Consider the following 16,149-nt stretch of genomic DNA (forward strand, 5'->3'; position numbering starts at 1 on the left):
GGCATGGGTGTGTGTATTTGTCCACAGGATAATTTAGGTTAAGTAGTGTGTAAGCTTAAGGACTGATGACCATTGCAGTTAAGTACCATAAGATTTCACACACACACAATTCTCTATTATTCCAATCTCGAATAGCACGCGGAAAGAATGAATACCTAAACTTTTGTGTACCTGCTTTGATTTCCTTCATTTTATCGTGGTGATCGTTCCTCCCTATGTAGGTATGTAGGTTGGCGTCAACAAAATATTTTCCCATTCGGAGGAGAAACTTGGTGACTGGAATTCCGTGTGAAGATTCCGTCGCAACGGAAACGCCTTTCTTTTAATGATTTCCAGCCCGAATCCTGTATCATTTCTGTGACACTCTGCCACATATATCGCGATAATACAAAACGTGCTGCCTTTCTCTGAACATTATCGATGTACTCAGTTAGTCCTATCTGGTAAGGGTCCCACACCGCGCAGCAGTATTCTAAAAGAGGACGGACAAGCATAGTGTAGGCAGTCTCCTTAATGTATCTGTAACATTTTCCATGTGTCCTGCCAATAAAAGGCAGTGTTTGATTAGCTTTCCCCACAACATTTTCTATGTGTTTCTTCCAATTTAAGTTGTTCGTAATTGTAATATCTAAGTATTTAGTTGAATTGACGGCTTTTAGATTAGACTGATTTATCGCGTAACGAAGTTTAATGAGTTCCTTTTAGCACTCATCTGGATGACCTCACACTTTTCGTTATTTAGAGTGAACTGCCACTTTTCGCACCATTCAGATATCTTTTCTAAATCGTTTTGCAGTTTGTTGTGATCTTTTGATGACTTTATTAGTCGATAAACGACAGCGTCATCTGCAAAAAAAACCGAAGACTGATGCTCAGATTGTCTCCCAAATCAGGGTCAGGGATTTTCTCTGCCTCGTGATGACTGGGTATTGTGTGGTGTCCTTAGGTTGGTTAGGTTTAAGTAGTTCTAAGTTCTAGGGGACTGATGACCATAGCTGTTAAGTCCCATAGTGCTCAGAACCATTTTGTCTCCCAAATCGTTGCGTTCTGTTGCCTTCTGTTTTACTCATTTACCGCGAACTGTGACCTGTCTGACAGGAAATCACAAATCCAGTCACATAACTGGGACGATATTCCATAAGCACGCAATTTCACTACGAGCCGCCTGTGTGGTACAGCGTCAAAAGCCTTGCGGAAATCCAGAAATACGGGATCGATCTGAAATCCCTTGTCAATAGCTCTCAACACTTCATGCGAATAAAAAGCTAGTTGTGTTTCACAAGAAGGATGTTTTCTAAGCCCATGTTGACTTTGTGTATATAGACAGTTTTTTCGGGGTAACTCATAATTCGTCCAAGATATACTGGCCCCACCCCAGTCCTTATGGTCTGGGGTGAAATAAGCCACAACTCTGGTTCACCTTTCGTGTTTCTGGAGGGTATGACAACCGGAGCGAATGTTATCAGACCCATTCTTTGGGCGTTCTTGTAACAGGAAGGTAATGTTTTGTTCCAACAAGATAATTCTAGCCCAGCTGCGATCTCCGGACTTACCTGTAATCGTGCACCTATTGGATATGATGGGATAATAAGTGGCTTGTGCATCTCTTCAATCAACGACTCTTACAGTACGTGAGCAGGCCGAGCAGGCGTGGCATAACGTATCCCGGGACAGTATTCGCTATATGTACGATCATCTGGATACTAGTCAGCGCCTACATCGCCGCCCATGGAGTCTACACCACATACTAATATAAATGTTTCAGCATTGGCCTCTAATTGGTACCTAAGAACCGCCTGTGCCATTGATCTGTAAATGTAATCGTTTCATGTACTCCACATGCACTGTTGCAACAAAACGTCTTGAGTGAACAGGAAACATCTAAAAGGTTTTACTAATTTGTTCCCAGTGGCGTTTAAGTTACGAAAACAGCGTGTATGAAAGAGGATGGCGCAAACTTACACAGCTGAAAGTACACAATAACAGAAGCACAAATGTCAAGTAAACATAGGCTCTAAAACGCATACCTTAAGAGCTATGAGGTATTCTTAATTTTCAATATTGTGAAACAAATCTCTTCTACTGCAAGCTCTTTGCCTTCTGTTGTGGTTGGCAGGAGAGCCAACACCGTCTTACTAGAGGAGGCTGAAAGGCACGCGTTTTAGCTGGCGTGAGGTCTGGAACAGGACAAGGAAATTAGAATTTAGAAAAAACGGACGTAGCTGGTGGAATACTTAACTTTAATCCATTAATGACGAACGTCGCTCTTGGCGATACATGATTCACAATATCAGTAGTAACTGAATATGGCGCCTTACTAGGTCGTAGCAAATGACGTAGCTAAAGGCTATGCTGAACTATCGTCTCGGCAAATGAGAACGTAAGTAGGCAGTGAACCATCGCTAGCAAAGTCGGCCGTACAACTGGGGCGAGTGCTAGGAAGTCTCTCTAGACCTGCCGTGTGGCGGCGCTCGGTCTTCAATCATTGATAGTGGCGACACGCGGGTCCGACGTATACTAACGGACCGCGGCCGATTTAAAGACTACCACCTAGCAAGTGTGGTGTCTGGCGGTGACACCACACTTTCCATACTTTGGGAAGTGGTAGTATGGACTAAAACGAATTTTCAATATTGTGAAACAAATCTCTTCTACTGCAAGCTCTTTGCTTTCCATACTTTGGGAAGTGGTAGTATGGACTAAAACGAGGAAAAAAGTCCAGTAAACATGTGCTCTAGAATGCGTACCTTAAAAGTTATGAGCACTTGTTCCTTAGAAGAGTTGCGTTCAAAAGTACCTAAGATGAACAGGTGCTCATAGCTGTTCAGGTATGCGTTTTAGAGCACATGTTTGCGCCATCCTTTTTGATACACCGTGTATACAGCTGCTATTAGCGACGGAACAAGTTACATCTGATAACTGTCATTCTGATTACGCAAATGAATAGCTGAGATGCGTTATTGGACCTAGTTATGGTCTGATCCTAGACCGAAATCGATCATTTGTAATGAAATATACTGATACGTCTGTGTATTGCATAGTGCAGTTCTTAACATTCCTTTTCATTCTGCTTTAGCAGTTCGAGCAGTGCTACTTCCCTCGTAAGTATGAGATTCTTGCTCTGGCGCGTAGAAACACATTTTCAGAGTTTCGTGTGGCCTCAGGTACATGGCTTGCCCCCAGAGAGTCAGTGGCCGTCGGTTCGGCCAGCACGGAGAGATTACGCACTGGACTGCGGTGCGTCCCCTCAGCGGCGGATGCAGGCACCACCTGCGGTACGTGACTGCGAGCACGCTGGCGGTCATGTGGCCTGCATCAGAGCTTCGCGCGGCCGTGACACAGCCAGCCGCCTCGCCGCGCTCGCAAAAACGTCACAGCGCGCGAGAGAAGTTCACGGAGGAAAACGTAAGGCTTACCAGCTGATTTTCACGTCAAACCAAGTGTAGACGTCACATCACTGCCCCTGACAACTGTTCGAGGTAAGTACATCGGTATGTGGTCCCAAACCGAAAACAGTACTGAGAAATAAGCAGTGGTCAGTTCACTCTTATCTATCACAATAAGCCGGCCGCTGTGATCGAGCGGTTCCAGGCGCTTCACTCCGGAACCGCGCAACTACTAGGTCGCAGGTTCAAATCCTGCCTCGGGCATGGATATGTGTGATGTCCTTAGGTTAGTTAGGTTTAAGTAGTTCTAAGTTCTAGGGGACTGATGACCTCAAATGTTAAGTCCCATAGTGCTCAGAGCCATTTGAACCTTTTTGACCGTCTAGACACCCAATTTTTTTTCACGCTCCCAGAGAGCTGCGACCGCTTATTCTCTATCTCAAGACAGTCGCAGTCTTCGTTTTTAGGGTTCCGTTCCTCAGTCTGTAAAAACGGTACCCTTATATTAGCGCTTTTTTGTCTGTCTGACTGTTCAGAATCGTTTTTCTTAGGGGGGGGGGGGGCATATTAAGGTCTGCGATCTCTTGCCGCTATAAAAACGTGAAGGTTCTAAGTCAATGCAATCAAATGATACCGCCATTTATATCACATATTTTGATATTCACAAACTCATACATCAAAAGCTACAGAGAGCTTTACGTTGACGTAGAATCGCGAAATTTGCCGAGAAGCAACGTTTCACACTACAACCAAAGAAAACAATCAGAAAATTCTTAACTTGTAATTATCTCACAGTTTCTTTATTGGTTAGCAGACTGTCTGTCCGTCTACCACAACCCCTTTTCCTCAGGGACAGGTATAAGCATAAAGTTGAAATTTTATGGCACATTCTAAGGTCTATGGCCGTCTGGTACTATAATAAACGTTAGCTTCTAAGACAGTGCTCTCCAAACATACGACCATTTATGTCACATACTTTGATACTCGCAAACCCACTCACTAAGACATATAGGTTAGCTCCCCTTGAGGTAGAATTATGAAATTTGACAAGAAAAAAGATTTCGCAATACGAGTGAAGGAAAAGAAACAGAAAATCGTTAATCTGTGAATACATCATAAGAAAAAAATATTTCTTTTGTCATATGTTAACCGACTTCAAAGCGAAATTAAAACATCTGTGGGACCGATATCCAGCCAGTATCAACGTCCATAACAGGAAAACATCGTCGAGATTCTCGATTCCCCGAATCGGTGGGTTCCCTTTGTACATAATTAAGTTTGTACAGAACCTTCAATGCACGAGACGTAATCGCACCAGGTCAATTTTTTCTATATAATTTCCTTAACTAGTAGTTATTGTCGTTGTGACTTTCAGCCCAAAGATTCTATACTCTACTTCAACTTGTGCAACTCCCCTCAACTCTATCTACTGAAGCATACGTCCATTTCATACTGCTTATACTCAAACCTTGGTGTCGCTCTACAGTTATTATACCTCACCATACTTTTCTCCATTACCAAACTGATGATTCATTGGTGCTTCAGAATGTGCCCTATCAACCGATCCATACTTTTAGTCTCGACGTGTCGAATTCCTTTTCCCCAATTTGTTTCAGTATCTCCTTATTATTTATTCGGTCTACCCATCTGATTTTCTTCATTCTGCTGTAGCAACACATTTCAACAGCTTCTGTTCTGAAATTAGAATTATATTAATACCTCCAGCTGCTGACGAACGTTGATATGTATCAACGAGGACAGGTGAAAATGCGTGCCCCGACTGAGACCCGAACCCGGGATCTTGTGCTTCTCTCCTTTCCTGAATTCCTTTTCCGAACATTTCATTTTCGGGCAATGCTACTTCCCAAATACCTTCAGAAAAGACTTCCAAACCTTTAAATATGCATTACATGTTTAAAAATTTCTATTTTGCAGAAATAATTTTCTTGCTATTGACAGTGCCTCTACTTCCGCATCATCAGTTATTTCGCTGGCATATACACAGAGGTGACAAAAGTAGTGTGATAGCGATATGCACATATACGAATGACGTTAGTATCTCATACAAATGTTATAAAAGGGCAGCGCATTGGCAGAGCTGTCATATGTACTCCGGTGATTCATGTGAAAAGGTTTCTGATGTGATTATGGTAGTACGACTGGAATTAACAGACTTACAACGCGGAATGTTAGTTGGAGCTAGACGGATGGGACATTCCATTTCGGAAATCGTTAGGGAATTCAATACTCCGAGATCAACGGTGTTAAGAGTGTGCCGAGAATACAAGAGCTGAGACATTACCTCTCAGCACGGTCAATGTAGTGGCCCACTGCCGTTACTTAATGATCGAGAGCAGCAGCGTTTGCGTGCAGTTGTCAGTGCTAACAGAAAAGCAACAACCGCAGAATTTAATGTGGGACATGCGGCGAACGTTTTTGTTAGGACAGTGCTTCGATATGTGGCGTCAATGGTCTACGGCAAAAGACGACCGATGCGAGTGCCTGTGCCAACAGCACGACATCGCCTGTAATACCTCTGCTGAAATCGTGAGCACATCGCTTGGGCCCTAGACCACTGGAAAACCATAACTTGGTCAGATGAGTCCCGATTTCAGTTGGTAAGAGCCGATGGTAGTGTTCGAGTGTGGCATAGACGCTACGACGCCATGGGCCCAGTTTGTTAATAAAGCACTGTGAAGGCTGGTAGTGGCTCTATAATGATGTGGGCTGTGATTACATGGAATGAAATGGCTGATCTAGGCCAACTGAACTGATCAGTGACTACAATAGACCGTGAACTTCACGTACCCAAAAACCGACCGAATTTTTAGGGGTGACATCGCGCAATGTCACTGGGCCACAATTGTTCGCGAATTGAGTGAAGAACATGCTGAACAATTCGAGCGAATGATTTAGTCACCCACAAAGATGAATCCCATCGAACATTTATGGGACATAATCGAGAGACACTTTCGCTATTGTGGACGGCTATAGAGGCAGCGTGGCTGACTCCCAAGAACTTAGTGAGTCCAAACCACGTCGAGGTGTTGCACTATGCCGTGCAAAAGGAGGAGCCCGCAGCTCGTGGTCGTGCGGTAGCGTTCTCGCTTCCGACGCCCGGGTTCCCGGGTTAGATTCCCGGCGGGGTCAGGGATTTTCTCTGCCTTGTGATGGCTGGGTGTTGTGTGCTGTCCTTAGGTTAGTTAGGATTGAGTAGTTCTAAGTTCTAGGGGACTAATGACCATAGATGTTTAGTCCCATAGTGCTCAGAGCCATTTTTTTGCAAAAGGAGGTCCAACACGATATTAGGAAAACTAGAAATTCGTGGGAAGTTCCTATGGGACCAAACAGCTGAAGTCATCGACTCCTAGACCTAACTTACGCTAAGGACAACACACACACACACACACATGCCCACGGACGACTCGAACGGGGGAGGGGGCGGGGCGCGAACCGTGGCAAGGTGCCCTTAGACCACGCGGCTACCCTGCGCGGCCACGATATTAGGAAGTATGCTATCAGTTTTGTCACCTCAGTCACCTCAATCTACAAATCTAATCTCTTGCTTTTAGTGGCTGACATCCTAAATTACTTCCCTTGGCAATACCTCACTTCCTTTGGCATCCAAGATTGGCCCATGTTCCACAACTCCATTACGTCGCACTTAACCCTTTTGACATCGATTTTCGACACACATCATCGCTACGTGTTTAAGTGTTATGTACCTCAGTCTGTTATACATTACTTAAGAAATCTTATTATTTGTTCTTTCACTTCTCTGTGTCCTCTGAAGTGAGATATTTCCGGCTCTAATTCAGTACACATTACGCTGTTCTTCTCGTATTCCTTATTGGTGCTTCCTTCCTTCCTTTCCAGTGACCTTTATGCAGCCAATGCTGCGTTTAGGTTTCGTCTAGAGTCGCCAGTTTCACGGAGAAGCAACTACACTCGTATACTTTCAAGGCTATTACTATGAGGCGATCGCCACTCCCGAAGGCATTTTAAAACCACAGCCAGTTTTCAGCAAAGTATTAACTGACTTCTGCGTGGTTACGGGTGTCGTCCTCATATAGCGGTGGTTTCGGCTGTGACGCCACTGGTATTCAAGTCCGTTACCTGTAAGGCAATGTTTTCGTCCGGAGACTATCTCGTCCGCTTTAACCTCGTGATGGCTGGGTTTCACGCTGCGCTGCGTTCAGCTGTAGACCGCGGTATTTCTTGATTGTGTCATTAAGTGTTTTTGTCTCTATAGAATCTTCATTTACGCTGTTCTGAAGCCGTTAACTCTCGTGGTGATACAACTGTCCTTGAATGCCAATGCGTTCACTGAAGTGAGCCAACTGCTCAAGAAAAGTCTAGAGTTAGAAGATAGGAACACGGCAGAACATACTGAGATAAGCAAAACTCTTAGGAAATATTTTCGGGAATATGTAAAAAGGTACAACGTAAGTTTGATAACACAAATAATTGAAAACGGTAGGTTCTATTAAGAAGAGAAAACACGTGTTTGGCAGGTAATATTTCTACAGTTAACCGTAGATTACTAAACCCTCGTATAATTTATGATTGCAGTAGGGTATAAAACAGGACATTTTGAATTTAATACGGTATGTAACATACCATTAAAGATGTAATAATAGTAATTAGCTAACGTATAACCTATAAATTATGACTTCCTCGGAATAAGATGTGGAGAAGTATACTTTACGATGGTTTAGAAGCAACGCTTCCCGCCTACCTCCCCCCCCCCCCCCCCCTCCCTCGCCTCTAGTGTTCTACGTTTAAGGTGGCACAGTAAGAGAGAAAGTTGTACAGCTGATAGAAGATTAATAAAATTATTGTGTAGTTCAAGAGTTGAATGAGAAACACAGATAGTTAACAAAGAAAATAACGTCATTCCGGATGTAACGTCAGATGACGTCTATGAAGCTATTCGAGATGTGAAAAAAGGTAACGAGGACGATGAGAGTACTTCAACATAACTAAATCAAACTGTAGGAAAAATAGTACAAAATAAATTTGCAGAATTATTTACAGAAATTCCTTAAACTTAAATAGAGCGGTAAATCATCTGTCTCACACAAAGAAGACAAGTAAGGCGTATAGCAGAGTACACCGCATGAGAAGAACGCTGCTCAGAGTAACTGTTCAAAGCGACGATCGCCAGTCTCAGTGCTTGTATTAGACGTGCAGCCACAGTTCTTGCAGACTGTACCCCTTGTCGCACGCGAAATAATGTGGTTTCATCGTGACGGTGCACCAGCCTACTTCGATGTTAATATCCACGAGTACATGAACAGCATGTGCCCTCATCTTTGGATTGGGAAGCCAGCGCGATCGCCGGTTCTCACACTTCTGGATTTTTTCCTCTGGGGTTACATCAAGACGTTGACGTATGAAAAACTTACAGCTACGGACGAAGACATGCTTGCTAGTGTCCAAGCTGCCGTGTACTGGTACTACAGACCCCAGGGATCTTTGAGAGAGCGCGGCAAAACTTCATGCGCCGTTGCCATGCAAGCATTGAGACTGGCGGTCGTCACTTTAAACAATTACTATGAGCTACATTATAATTATGCCATGTAGTCTGTGTATGTCGTTAACACAGTAAATATGCATTTCCAGCCATTGATTCCCTGTCTCGCTATAATCACTTGTGGACTCACTATCATCTGTTTTAGTCTGAACCAAACGGTTTGAGGCACTCTAATACATCAGTGTTATACCAACCCTTAGAGTTCGTCAGGGTAGAGGGAAGTTCGTAAGTAAACAGGAGTCCGGCAAACAATTCTCATCAGTGCAACAGGAAACTTTTACGTCCTTATATTGTGAGAAAAGAAGACTCACGTGGTAATGCAACACATCAATCCTTAACATAATTTTATTATTGCAAACATTCAACTGCATATTTTTCGTTGAAATTACTCGTAATCTGAAAACTGTGTTCTCGAGCCGGCCGCGGTAGCTGAGCGATTCTAGGCGCCTCACTCCAGATCCGCGCGACTGCTACAGTCGCAGGTTCGAATCCTGCCTCGGGCATGGATGTGTGTAATATCCTCAGGTTAGTTAGGGTTAAGTAGTTCTAAGTTGCATGCCACTGATGACCTCAGATGTTAAGTCCCATAGTGCTCAGAGCCATATGAACCATTTTTTTGTGTTCTCGATACCTATTTATATGCGTTATGTCTTTCATTTGCATATAATTGCGACAGGATGTAGTGTTTTATTTTTTAAATTCTTGTTGATAAAAATAATCTTCTAGATTTTTATACGATTGGTATGCTATTCAGTGTAATAAAATATAAAAGACAGAATACGCAACTGTATAAAAGCGAAACGTATTAATAAGAGAGACTATAATACAATGTTTTACTTACAGAAAAACTTTGTTTTGTTTCCTTTGCTGCATCTGAATAGTGAGTGAATAGAAATTAGCAAAAAAGCCTCGGTGGTCTCATGCGACGGCACAAAACACACAGTCGCTTCAAGGAATTTTGAGTTACAAGTCGTCACGTGTGCTATTAAGCGGATTTCCCTGGAAGCAAATATTCATTTTCTCTTTGGCGCTGCCCTGCCGCGTTACAACACTCATTGCCCAAGATGTCTAGAAGGTACTGTCAGCAGGTTACGTGCCTACTGCAACACTGCTTTCATTTCAGGGCATACAGCGGACCAGCAGGTACACGAGGGGGAAAAAATTAAAAAAAAAAATGGTTCAAATGGCTCTGAGCACTATGCGACATTACATCTGTGGTCATCAGTTGCCTAGAACTTAGAACTAATTAAACCTAACTAACCTAACGACATCACACACATCCGTGTCCGAGGCAGAATTCGAACCTGCGACCGTAGCAGTCGCGCGGTTCCGGACTGAGCGCCTAGAACCGCGAGACCACCGCGGCCGGCGGAAAAAATTCGCTTCTCTTCATGTGTATTGCCTAGTCAAAGACAAATTGGGGAGTCTCGTTTGGATGATTTAGGGAATCTACACGTGCTTAAACCTAGTTGACTGTTATTATTTTTCACTTGGTGCTCTCGTGTATTTTGTAAAAAGGTTACTACGTTTAATAACGACAAAACAAATGAGATAACGACTTGGGACAGAATTCAAAAAAGCACATTCACTCCTTTCCGTCCAGTGTAGCTTCGTGGCAACAGGCTAATTTGTATAACAGAGGTCCGATGGTTTCTATTCAAAGGTAGGCTATAAGATGGGATAGAAATTAATTTAGCTAACACAGAGCTGGTGGTTTTCTGCTTAAAGATCAAAGAGCTTGCAAATGACGATTCTGTTTGTTATAAAATAACATGCGCTGCTGCCAGTAGCGAATTTCCTTTATTTATTTTCAGCGCGATGCCTTTTCGAAGATAATTCCCATAATCAAGTGCGTTTTTCGTACATGTGGCATTTTTCGATGTGATGTTTGCAATGCGTGATCTCCATTATTTTCTTGTTGTCCTCTTAAACATCAATCACACATTTATTTATCAGTGAGGTTTACAGAGAAGATAGACCACAGTACACGAAACACACAATGATAATGGGAGCTCCCGAAGCGCGTAGGGCAGGAAATAAAGAAAACCCCTGACTATCAGCAGCAAATATTGTTTTATAACAAACGAAACCATTTTTTTTGTTTCCCTAGTCATTCAGAAACCATTTGTAAACGACAAAATAACATGCGTAGTGTTATTGTACAATCAGTTGCATAATGGCGCTAGTCGGGCCTTTAATGTATTTTAAGTTCCTTAAACTTCTTGCGGTCTTCTAATTACAGGGAGCCATCGACGTGGCGTAATGGTAAGACACTGCAGAGGCATTCGCTGGAACTGCAGTTCAAATTCCGGTCCGAATATCCAGTTTTAGGTTTCCCCTGATTTCCCTAAATCGCCTAAGGCAAATGCCAGGTTGGTGCCTTTGATGATGATACGGCTGATTTGCTGTCTCATCCTCAACCAATCTAACGTGAGCTTGTAATACACGCATGTTCCTTTCCTTCAAATTACGAGAAACATAAAAAATTAGACAGATTTATAACAAACGGACATAAAAACAAGGATGCATTTGTCATTCAGCTCTTGAGCTACATAAAATTTAAATAAATCTTCTAACGTCCTGCACAATTTTCTCTAATGTTAGTTACTGAGCGATCTGCCATCGTAAATTATAAAGTGTGCGCCCCCGCCTCCCTTCCCCCCAAATAGTTTCTTCTTCTACATCTACTGTTTTCCGTTGTTTCTCGCATCAAATTTTCATTGTAATTTTCACGTATTCTCGGAGATATTTCCGAAAAGTTTCGCGTAACTCTATGCTCCTATTAACTTTTACATCTAACTTTCGCGTTTCCTTTTGGAGCTACATCATTTTTTTGTCTCCTTGTTTTTGCTTAATTGCAATATTTCTTGTTCATTGCATAAGCATGTTTATCAACTTGTTGCCGCTTTCGTCACTACATGTGTAATCTTCATTTCTAATGAAAAGAGGTTTTTGCCCAATGTGATTTGGTACATCTCCTCATTTTTTAAACAGATTATCATAATCATTAATTAAAACTTTCGGGATGAATTGCCATGGTCCATATATAAAACTTCTTCTCCTCCTTGACGTTTCGTAGCCTACTACGGGCAACATCTTCTGAGTCGCCGACTCACCTCTGAAGATGATGCCCGCAGTAGGCTACGAAACGTCAGGAAGGAGAAGTTTTATATATGTACCATGGCAATTCAGCCCGGAAGTTTTAATTAATGAAGACGCCGCCGTGAAAGCTTACATGTTATGATTAGATTATCATAATCTACACATCTGACTTCTTGCCTGACATGTCTCTTGTCTCTTTCTAGCGTTGCATCTAAATCTGTGATTTCTTGAAATCTGAAAGTGGCTTAGAACGATCACCAGCCCTACAATTTCTTTAATGTCTGGACAAATATTTAACTATTTTTTGTAGTTACTTCTGGTTTTTACAAATCCAATTTCTTTTTGTTCCCTTTTCCTCCCCGCAGAATGTATTAAAGATAACCATGTTGTTCTTTCTCATTACTTGTACTGAAGAACGGCTTCGGTAATTTGTATTGAACGGTTGTTTAGTCTTTGGCTTACCTTTGCATCAAATCGTTTATTATCATTTTTGGTGTAATTTTTGTCATATATTAGTTTCTGTAATTCTCATCTTCTGCAACGGTATCAGAAGTTTGTACATGATTAATGATTTCAAGAGGACGTCTTTAGCTTTTTAACACACATCTTGCTATTGCATGTATATCGTTAAATATCTTTGAAATTTATTTTAAATATCTTTTTTACAATTAATACGTCACCTAAATTTCTTTTCTTGCCTTTTTCCTCCCTCATAAAATATGTGCACTCCGTCTTCAGGCCACAGGTGGCCCATCGGGACCATCCGACTGCCGTGTCATCCTCACTAAGAATGCGGATAGGAGGGGCGTGTGGTCAGCACACCGCTCCCCCTATAGTTACGATGGTTTTCTTTGACCGTAGCCGCTACTATTCTGTCGAGTAGCTCCTCAATTGGCATCACGAGGCTGAGAGCACTCCGCAAAGTGGCAGCAGCGCATGGTGACCCGGATGGTCAACCATCCAAGTGCCGACCACGCCCGACAGCGCTTAACTTCGGTGATCTGACGGGAACCGGTATATCCACTGCGGCAAGGACGTTGCCCATAAAATATATGAACTGACTTTAATTACAATTCATCTTCATCTGTAACTGCAAATCTGATTTATTAAGTACAATAAATTATAGGAAATATATTGCACTTCAAATAAACGGAAACAAGGCATTCTGGCAACAAATGGAATAGCGGAATTACCCATGTTTTTCACATTACCTAATGGGGTCTTTCGAAAACTTTGTTAAACAAACATCGCCTGTTCGAGAGTGAACGAAAAGCTTTTATGTTAGAGTGAGCTAATGGTTTTACAGCAATAAGGCTTGCAGTTGTCGGTGCCTCAGAGAGTCAAGTCGAGAATCAACATTACTAGACTTTCCCATATTCTAAATGCCATGAACAGATGAACAAAGATTTAACGAGGATGTTGACAATCAATCATTTAATAGTAGGGCAGTTTAGATAGAACTGTATATTCACATCCAAACTTCTGCGAAACATTTTGCCTAAGATACGACTCAAAGGATACAAGACTTTTACGAACACGAAACGTTGGTGCTGTAAATATTTCTGATTTCTTCGTACTGTAACATGATTGAGTCGACATCTACTCTTTTCTAAGCATGGTCTCTTCGGTAAGGTGTCGCGTTGTGATTCTACAGAATCACGTTCCGAATCTGTTGCACATAAGTTAATTCACACTTTTAGGACTACAGTGCAAAGTACATTACCATACCTATCCTCCACCGTAATGCGATTCAAGTCGCAGTTAGTTGGAACCAAACGATAGCTGAAAATGTAAATATTATAAATGGGGGACGCCTCTGCAACCGAGAAAGCAATTGCACATTCGCGGTCACAAATCGGTGGGGTAGTATCCTTGTAGTTGCTACTACGCCACACTGACACTCAAACTAGCGCTCGTGAATACAAAACTTGGTCATGTGCGACTAGAACCCGCCCTCTGGAGATTCCTTACAGACTTAATTGTGTATGTACAGATATTTCATCCATACCGGAAATCGAGAATTTCGATAATTTTTGCCTGTTATTGATATGGATACTGACAAAATGTCGGTCTCTCGTGTGTTAGAACAAAAAGTTAAAATGATTGGGTTTTTTCCTTTACTTTCATTGTCAATTCTTGCTTCTGCCACATTTCATGTTTGCAGGTCAACGGTAAGTACGCTATAGGTTTCACCGAGTGTGTTTGTGAGTGTCAAAATATGTGACATAAATGGCCGTATCTTTTGATTCAATTGACTAGGAACCTTGTTTTTTTTGTACTGCCAAGGTATCGTTGATCTTAGTGTATGACGTAAATTTCAAATTGATACGTTTATCCGTTCCTGATAAAAATGATTCTTAATACTCGTACAGACAGACAGACAGATAGACGGACAACAAAAGGATCTTCTAAGGGCTTAGCTTTCAGCAGTTGGTGTGCGAAACCCTGAAAAGTGTTGAATGCTATAATACTGTTGGTTGTCTCTCGCGTGATTGGAAGAATACGTTTGGCGTCCTCCAACGTGCTGTTCCGCAGAGACAGACATACGACTTAATCTTCTCTTCTTTCTTTTTCACATTCACAATAGCAAGAGATTTACACATTACGAAGCGCAACTTGTACTCGTGGTCATCTGTACGACGAAGTTATAAATCTGACACTTCAGTAACTGGCCTGCAGACAACATTGGCAATAAACATCCACTTTGATATTGTCAAGGAGGTTGCGCGAGATTCCTACCTATCGACGAAGTTCAACACAGATAATTTTCGCCTTGACATAAATAAAATGTTAGGCAAGAACTACTCTTTTGTGTCCAGTTCTGTTACTCCACGATTAACAACCACGTTTGGATGAACAATGCTAACAGAATTTTTGTGGTGCACACATGCAGAGAGCAGCAAGTGCTTAGAGATATTGCAGACAGCGGCATGAAACGTCAATGTGCAGATTAGTTACTTTAAAAATTAAACAGAAGAATTAAGCTGCTTACCCCTTACACAGTCAATTATCTTCTCGTAGAAGTCTCTGAGCCATAACTTACAGTTGTGCCACGTCTAAGTATTTTCCATGGGAATTCGGATAACATTAAGTCCCGTTGAAAAACTATAACTCACACGTCTTTCTTCAAAAGTCGTATGATAAAATTTTCTGCCACCACGAAATTGAGTTTCTTCTTAAATGATTCCCGAGACATACAACTGATCAGTTTCAAAATGTGATAGTATCGGCAAGAAATGTACGTAGTGCCTGACGATATTATAGGCCCTTGCAGTGTGCACGCCACAGTTCAACTTTTCTCACGATCGTAACCACAGAGGGAAATATTATCGACATCGTACCTGCAGCATTTGAGAGAGCCAGCGGCTGTTGTGACATCAACGACCTAAAGCTAAAGGATGGCACAAAGATGAGTATAGATGCACACGTCACTCAACAGCGTGACTATGTTAATAGTTAAGAGTTAAAAAAAAAGTACGGGGAAAGATAAGTCGTCAGTAATGCAGCTACCTTATTTTCGTTTCAGGGTCCATTTCAAGATTCTACATCAGCTCTACATGCTGTGTATAGATTTCATTCTGTCTATTCCCAAAAACCAAAATGAGTAACCTACACCTAATCGTATGTCTGAATCTCTGTATATTCGTTTTGAAACACTGAATAAGACTCTGTGACCAAGAAATCGGTTCCTGGGAAATGATTGTTAACGCGGAGTAACTTCTGGAAGCATTTTAAATATTTAGTTTTTCGAAATATTTATAAGGTTATTGAATACGTATTACATGCTCGTATTATTTATGCACAGTGTATGTAGTACTTCCATAAAACTGTCTATAGCTATCGCCTTTGAACCACCGAAGTCAGGTTAAGTTTTTTAATCTTCCTGAAACATTTAAAACATCTACCGAATGCCCCCCCTAAAAAATACAGTAGTTATCAACATGTCTTCCTGTAACACGTCAAAGTCGGAATTCATTTTTTCCATTGCATCCAAAAAATCACAAAATTTTCATCTACCTTCACTTTACTTTCATATCTCGCATTATTATACATTAAACTTCCATTAAATTAATCAGATAAGTGAGACAGGTGAAGAAAAATAGTGCTAGCGGAGAAACATTAGAG

At 41.8% G+C, this 16,149-nt stretch overlaps 1 pseudogene; it reads right to left on the reverse strand.

Moving 5' to 3' along the window:
- Positions 1–12,948: 12,948 nt before the first annotated feature.
- Positions 12,949–13,066, reverse strand: LOC126291147 (5S ribosomal RNA; annotated as a pseudogene).
- Positions 13,067–16,149: the final 3,083 nt, after the last annotated feature.

This window comes from Schistocerca gregaria, chromosome 1, assembly GCF_023897955.1.
Source record: "Schistocerca gregaria isolate iqSchGreg1 chromosome 1, iqSchGreg1.2, whole genome shotgun sequence".
Lineage (NCBI taxonomy): Eukaryota > Metazoa > Arthropoda > Insecta > Orthoptera > Acrididae > Schistocerca > Schistocerca gregaria.